The sequence below is a fragment of the Staurois parvus genome, unplaced genomic scaffold, assembly GCF_062004578.1.
Source record: "Staurois parvus isolate SC_StPar_1 unplaced genomic scaffold, SC_StPar_1.0 ptg000048l, whole genome shotgun sequence".
NCBI classification, from domain to species: domain Eukaryota; kingdom Metazoa; phylum Chordata; class Amphibia; order Anura; family Ranidae; genus Staurois; species Staurois parvus.
Genome location: NW_028317844.1, coordinates 12277467 through 12286024, shown reverse-complemented (window position 1 = coordinate 12286024; position 8558 = coordinate 12277467). Strand labels below are relative to the sequence as shown.

General features: G+C 40.8%; 1 long non-coding RNA gene across 1 annotated transcript; it reads right to left on the bottom strand.

The window, feature by feature from the left end:
• Positions 1–4477: 4477 nt before the first annotated feature.
• Positions 4478–4899, bottom strand: LOC149470347 (uncharacterized). Its single transcript, XR_016309181.1, has 2 exons — positions 4857–4899; positions 4478–4751 (listed from the first exon to the last, which is right to left on the bottom strand). It is a non-coding gene; the product is annotated as an uncharacterized LOC149470347 (long non-coding RNA).
• Between the last annotated feature and the right edge of the window lie 3659 nt (positions 4900–8558).

The window sequence follows — 8558 nt, the reverse complement described above, 5'->3', positions numbered from 1 at the left end:
CAATCAATTATGATTTTGCCTAATGACTAGAAAGTGGATGAATATTACCTGCATCCTGTTCTTCTGCCAATTAGGAAATGTGCAAGTTTCATGCTGTGTATATTTCATTGTAACTTTTTTCTCTTCTTTTAAATCTGTCTCGTTATACAACTTGACCCCCTCCCCCACCCCATCATCACCTGTCCCATATGCAAATCTATGGATCACCGCCCCACTCTTTTTAACTATTTACTGATCAAGTGACTGTGTCTCATTTTCTATCAGCTACAGCTCAGATCTCACATTATTATACGATTGCTGATTGTATATCACCACTAATCTGATTGAATTCACAATCCCTGCTCAGTCCCGTTCCCTTACCTCTAATAATCTTTAGGACCAGTTCACACTACATGTGTTTCAGTTGCTTTTTCGGCATCACAAACGCACAGAAAGAAGGTTATATGGTTGTCAATGTCATAGTTCACATCAGCGCTTGCATTTTCAGTGCATTGCAGGTGCTGTAAACAAAGTTGACCACACTGCATTGTTTCTGCACAGAACTGTACTGGAACACATTGAAATGTCCTTGAATGTACTAAAACGCACACGTCCCTAATTAAATTGAATAAAAATAAAGTAGAAAAAACGAACTGGAAGGGATACAAAAATGCAATGCAACGTGTCCAAAACGCATCCAAAATGTACTGGAACACACTAAACATGCATGCCAAAAGGGCATGCAAAAACGCATCAGGAACACATCTAGACTGTTTCTGTAGTGTGAACTGGCCCTTAGGACTTGTTCACACCATTGGTGGTGCAGAAACGCATGCAAGAACACACATTTTCCAGCACAGCAAAGAAATGCAATGCCCTTTGCAGATGTGCACGGTTAGGTGCAACACACTTTTATAATAATATGCCTGTAGTATTTTTGCATGTTCCCACACATTAGGCAGGCCGTTGAAATTAACGAGCTGAGGAAAAAAAAAAAAAAAAAAAAAGTAAAAAATGCCCCATTCACACAGGTCCTCTGGCCTGTACAGCATGAATGAGTGGGTTGTTTATGTGGCTAGAGCCACCTGTTACACTATGGGGACACAGCAGCTGAATGAACACAGGTTTTAATCTGACAGGTGTGATGGCGTGGGGAAGTGGCCCTGAATGCTCACGGTGTTCAGGGCTGTACACCTGCACCCATATGCTGGTCAAATTATGACCTGCAGCAATTCCATAGTGTAACATAGGTTGCCTGCAAACGGCGATAGCCACAAAAACCAACCACTGATTCCCACTCTACAGGCCACAGCACCCATGAGCCCCAAAACCTCAATTACACACACAGCTTTATTTATGAACTCAGTACAGTTTTATCATTTAGATTTCACAGAAATATGGTTGGGATTATGTCCATTAATAATGTTTAGTGTATTTTTACCATAAATATAATTTGGATATTTTCTCTGGCGGTGAGGGGCTGTCAGGTATGCTGTACGGGGCCCCATGATATCTAACAGTGGCCCTGGGTGTATGCTTGTGTCTGTGCCACCTGTATAGTTAGGAAGAACCTTGAACCTTTGCCATGTACCTCAATGGATCTAGGAATTAGACATGTTTTCAACTGAAAATACAATTATTAGTAATATTTCCCCAGCAAATGAGGATCAGCTCCTCGGTGGAGAACAGCGATTTCGCAATGTCCAGATGTGGTCTGGAATTCCACAAAAGAACAATTCACAAAACTAAAAAATAGACTTGCAAATTACCACTAAACTCTCCTAACTACACTCCCATCCACTCACACTCTCCACTTCCACTTCCGGGTGTGTGCAAACGTCCTTCCGCAAACGTCATGACATATTTCTGGTATGACAGCTGCTCTAGTGCCTCCTCCAACAGCCGTCTTGGCGTTTAATTGTGCACCATAGCAATTTTACATGCGGCTCCATTGTGTATATAAAACATTCGCAAATATATGTTTGCAGTTCTATTGTAGATTTTGTATTGGTAAATGTATGCTTGCAGCTATACTGTGTGTATATGACATTGGCGAATATACATTTGCCAGTAAAGGCCCAAAGTCAACATAAATTGGGGGCCCAATTTATTACTGTTAAGAGGATTGTAGAAAAAGAATAGCTAGCTGCACATTGAACATGACCTATTCATTGGTACATAACATGGTCTTGTCATGCAATAGAGGGCTTTTGGTTTGTTATTTTGGACATACTTGAACATGTGCGCTCTAACAAGGAAGATTTAGGCATATTATATAGCTAGCAAAAATAAGTGTTAGGGGTGCTAGTACATTTCAGATACTTATATAGCGCTGTCAATTTACGCAGCGCTTTACATATAGATGTGGTAAATTCACATCAGTCCCTAACCCTCAAGGGGCATACTAAGAGCCCTAACTTACATTCATACATATACTAGGGCCAATTTTGACAGGATCCAATTAACCTACCAGCATGTCTTTAGAGTGTGGGAGGAAACTGGAGGAAACAGGCACAGGGAGAACATGCAAACTCCAGGCAGGAGGTGCCATGGCTGGGATTTGAACCAATGCCCCTAGTACTGCCAGGTGGAAGTGCTAACCATTTAGCCACTGTGCAACATACAACTAGAACATGAAATAATCCCCCCAAAAAATACATAGTACAAATGTTTATTGATCAAATACACATTCCACATTTATTTGGACAGCAACAAAAAGCTACATTCAATATCTTGGTGTGGAAAAAAAAAAAGCAGGATTGATGTTGCTAAAATAGAACGGTCCTGCTCATAAGAGCCTACAATCTAAAAGATTATACTTATAATGAACTGTGCTTTCACAGGTTACAGCAGGAAATAAAATGGTTAATATCACTTGGGCTTATTCACAGAAGCTGCAGATCAAAATATCAATATAAAAATACATACATGCCAAAATATAAACACCTCCCCCCTCCCCAAATCCCCCACACATACATTTCTCACCATGTTTGTCTGAAAACTGCATTTCATTCTAAATAAAGCAAACTTGGAAGAGCAGAGCAATGGAGATGTGTTAGGATTACAATGCAAAGGTAATAAACAATTATTGTACAATAACACACAAACACCTTAGACGGAAGAACATGCAAAACATTTACAGACCACATCAAAACACAGCGTGAGTGTGGCCTGGGGCAATTCACCACAATATCTCTCTCCCCCCCCCCCCAAAAACACAGCATGAGTGTGGCCTGGGGCAATTCACCACAATTTCTCTTCCTCCCCAAACCACCACAGGCAAGGACTTGCAGTAATAAAGTGCCTATACCAGGCAAAAATCAGCCCCAACTGCATCTCTATATATAAGGTAGGCCACACCCACGACTGTCATTCATTTGGTCAGAGAAAGTGTTTGCACCTGATGAAACCTCTTCCCACCTGCGTTAACCCTTGGTATACAGGCCCCACAAATCAGAGTCAGAAAGAAAGCCACAGTGAACTGTACCTGTGCAGCATACAACAGAACATTGAACAGAGATGTGAAAGGGAACCCTATTGGCAAATATTTCTTGGCCCTATGGGCACAATTCACTCCAGATTATCGCATGAGTTAAGGCAGTCACATGACCACATCTCCCATGCAATACTGAAAATGTCAATTCACTTTTGCTAGTATGCGGTATTTCCCATAAATCGGAAAAACACTCAGGAAATCAAACATAAAAAGGACTTACACCGCAGTCACATCAAAGCTGATTTAGAACTTGTGCGACGTACAGTGAAGATGCTGATTTCCTTACGATTTGCAAGACATCTGACACAGATATCTATGCAAATCGTCACAAAAGTAGTACATGTACTACTTTAGAAATCAGTGTCGGAAACGCACCCATGTGACTGCTCTAATAGCAGACAATAGGGTGCGACTTGTCATACAATTTGCAAGTCGCATGCCATGCAAATCGCATGCCAAGTCGCATCCAGGGTGCACGATTTCAGGTGTGATTTGGGAATTGAAATTGTATCTGATATCTGATCTAATGAATGTGGATGTGAGTGTCTTAACGTAAGCGATTTGCTGCAGCACAATTTCAAAAGTAGTTCTCGTCTAACTTTTTCAGCATTTTGTAGCGATTTCACATATAGACTACAATAGAAATCGCAATGCAAAACACAATTGAAAACGCAATAGCTCATTGGTAAATCTACAGAAAACACGGTGAAATTGCCAACAAAAAGCACAATTTTAAATCACATCTAGTGTGAACCAAGCAGGCAATTCAACAAAGGAAATAAATCTTTGAAGGCATGCGGTATCTGCATGCTCAGATAAGGGTCTGTTATGGATTTGACAGTTCCTATATAGGTAGGGGGCGGGGCCAGCCGGGAACAGCAAGCATGTGACATGAAGGGGGTCACTCGGATGATGTTAAACAATATGGTAGTGTGACAAGAACACCCCTACCTAAAAAAGCAGGTTACTAGATGATCCACGCGGAGTAATATGAATTCAAAAGAATTTTTAACAATACTTTATTTGATCACATAGATCATAGGGAGGTTAAACATAAGCACGGTGTACATATGAAAAAAATAAAATCATGTTAAAAAACACTTAGCGTCTTCAATTTAGGGTCATCTTAGCAAATAGAGCACCATATAAGGCAGAGTTGTGTAATGATGCGATAGTTATCCTGGATTTCCGTGGGTTTCCCACTTAAATTCGAGTAAACCATGTGTTCAACAGATGTGTTCCCCATATATGTCAGGGACCTCCTGGAATGTAAGAGCTGGAACACAAAAATACATAATGTATGTATAGGAATATGAAAACCAATTCACATCCAAAAATCACCAGGCCTCCCTCCACATTAGTCAATGGATACTACTATTACCTTCTCAATAATGAGACTATCATGCCCGCTTCTCAAATGTAGGGACTTCTTGGATAGCCACCCCAAGTAAAACAAGGTCCACAGTACCAAATGATTCTGAGGATATATATAGAGAAAAATGATAAATATATAGATCATAGGCATCAAGTGACCCCGAAAACAAAACACACACAAAATGTGGATATATTACCATCAATAAAGATCAAGAGGACTCCTGTCAACTTGAATTAGGATCAGGTCCTTGATGCTTTTTCAAAGATGCATATGGGGGTGAGGAGCCAGGTAGTCACAGTGCGTGGATTCCAAACACATATATAATGTGTATGTAGCATATAGCAGGCCGTAGATACCTAAGTTTAATATACCCAATACAGGGTTTCCAAAAATTGCTCAGTTTGAGAAGGTTATTGCGGTTTTATAAGGATGTGGCTATGTCACAGCAAAGAATGCCTGAATAGGATAGCGTATATATATATATATATATATATACATGTAGATTATCCTCCAAAGAGGGTTTCCAAAAAATTCACCGAGTATACAGGGTAAATTAGGCCCATAAAACATGCCCTATTGCCACCACATAGACTCTATAAATCTCAACAGCCGTAAGCTTTAAATAACTTGCCACCGGTGGAAGATATGTTTCCCTGAGGGATTGCCGTTTTGCAAACCGCTGTAATAGTAGCCCAGTGGTAGTTCTCAGAGGGTCTTGGGCCTTCCTAGCAGGGAGCTGTGACACCGCCGTTCTTTCCCGCCTCGTGGGCACCGCACCCAGTGAAGACGCCGAGCGTAGTGACGTCAATACGTTGACGCGTTTCGTCCGCCAATCACCGCAGACTTCGTCAGAACTGGGAGGGGACTTCAATCCTTCGCCTTATATGGTGCACTAATTGCATACCAAGTAGTCTCCACCTCGCCATCTTGTGTTGAAAGAATATCACTACACTGAGAACTGAGGGTTTTTGTATCCACACTTATACAAGTGAGTCGGAGATATGCTAATGACACCGGCAATTTGTGTCATTTTTGGTGGCCTGTTTTTGCTTTATTGTTGTGATACACTCGGATGATGTCCCCGGCTGGCCCCACCCCATAGCTATATAAGAACTGTCAGACTGTCTCCTGCATTCAGCTAGTTAGCCTCAGTGGAGAGACAGGCTGACAATTCCTAAATAGGTAAGGGGCAGGGATGATGTCCCCGGCTGGCTCTGCCCCTAACCTATTTAAGAAATGTCAGCTAGCCTTTTCTTCACAAGGCTGAAAGCCTCCGACGGGAGCGGAACCTTTTTTTTTTTTCTTTTTCGGGTCGCCGCCGCTGTGATTGACGTTGGGTCTACTTCGGGGGGCATTGATTAATAAAGGACTTGTCAAAGACCCTGTACTGTGTTTTTTTTTACACCACACTTTTTTTTTTGGTGAATGAGTCACGGAACCATGTACCGCAGACTCATTCACGTGGGGGGGGGCGGGATCTGGGGGTATTGAGGGGGTCCCCACGCTGTTTTTTTTCTTAATTTCAGCGTGGAGTTCCCCCTTAATATCCATACCAGACCTGAAGGGCTTGGTATGGATGAGAGGGGGGACCCACGCTGTTTTTTTTTTTTTTTTGGTTTATTGCGGACCTTTATTTTTACATTCAGCTGTCAAAATAAATATTATCTAGACCTTTGAAATAAGTAAAATCATTACAGAAATAATTATAAAGGATAAGAAACAAAAATAGAATCAATAGAACTAAGGAAATCAAATTAGAATACATAAAGATATGCATAGTGCTGTTTATTAAACACGGTAGACGTGACCGAGTGTCGGCTGTCAGAGGAATCCACACAGAGATTTACTATTGGGCAGTGGCTGCAGAGGACGTCTAAAATGCGTCTAGATTTTCACTGTGTCGATTTCCTTTAAAAAAACGATTTTTAACACATTCTTAATTTTTTTGGAAATAGCAGATATTGTTTAAAGTGAAGTCCTGATATTTGGCAAAGCAAATTTCTAAGTGAACATGTCTCTGCAGTGATTTTTCATGGTGTTAGACGTGCTTCTTAGCAAGTCTGCTTTGTGAGTCTGATTCCGGGCGTGTGTCTTGTTGTAAATTCGATTGGGCATCTGCTTATGGGCGCTGCTCAATAGTAAATCTCGTTGTGGGGTAAAAGTAGACGGTCGCTCATAAAAATTAAGACGGTCGCCCACAAATATGCGCCCACGCCCAATCGTAAATCAGGGCCATAGCGTCCATCGATCACCTCGCCGTTCATACTGTCACAATATATATATATATATAATAAACCCATTTGTCCATAATCTCCTGTTTAGTGAATAAACCCCACCATCTGTGACAGTCTAAAGGCTAGGCAGGCAAAGAAAAAAAAGGTCAGATGTTGCAGTGATAATACCTGCACTGCATCTGCATGAACTGAAATACAAATTGGTTTGAGCTTGACACAGACCCCAGGTTCAGGACCAATATCATGCTGAACCTCTGCAGTCGTACCAGGTGAGAAAACACTGAGTGAGACCCCCCTGTTGTATATTCTTTGTTGGGCTGCTTGGGCCTGAAGTGAGTGTTCTTTTACCATTGGTATGATCGCTGCAATGCTGTCCTGCCTCTGAGCGATATGCTCAATGACACTTTTGTGGAGTGTCTGCTCCCCCCCCATGTTTCCTTTCAAAAACAAATAAAACATTAATGAGCTAGTCAAAGAAATGAATCCTGTTATGTGTATCCGTGTTTAATGTTTTTGTCCCCCTTTCATTTGAGCACTCTGTGAAACTTAGTTATAGTGCCTATGCTTTTCTGGATTAAATAGGGACGGGATGATAATTACTATTCAGTGTGGATATAATGTTGTGATATCTGGATTTTTCGTATAGCTATCAGCCTTTATATACTGCTCCCACATCTGCCAGGGGGATGTGATTGTGATGTTGTGTCATGTGTGCTGACTAATTTGGGCGGGCTGGACAAGCCCACCCCTCTTTCAGTAGCTTATTAATGTGTTATTTGTTTTTGGCATCATTGTATATACAGTACTTCTGTTTCTATATTTCAGATAACACATTCTTTCAATGCTTCTGAGGAAATCGTCATACTGCGAGACATGTTGAGAAGAACTGGCCAAATGTATGTGAGTGTATACCATCTTTATAGGGATGCTGGATAAGCATTTCCCTCATGACATCTATAGTACAGTCTTGAGAGAAAACATATATGATATTTTGAATACATGAACTGTATGAAATGTTTTTATATAATTTTAGAATAAAATTTCTATTTTATAAAAATCTTATCTAATCTAAAGCCAATTTTTGCCTCAAAATCAATTTTTTTATATGCATAGCTTTTGATACGTGGGTACCTAATATTTTTGAATACCCTCATTAGAACTTTTGTGGTCAACACCAACTGTTTGAGGATTTCCTCCATGTTTAGCCCCTCCAGGTACTGGCCCTTTAAATAGCAATTCCTTGTTAAAAGTGTCCATGATCCTCCACCATATGAGGTGGTGACAAACAGCGCAGTGTTTATTGGTGATATTTATAAAACTTTGTACAGTGGCTCAGAAAATGAACAAAAAAATACCAAACCAAAAGCCTAGCTGTATCCCGGCACTATCTACACAAAAATACAGGTATTAACTAACAGACTGAGCAAGCCTACCACTTGTCAGCCTCCACATACTGTATACAGCACATTAGCTT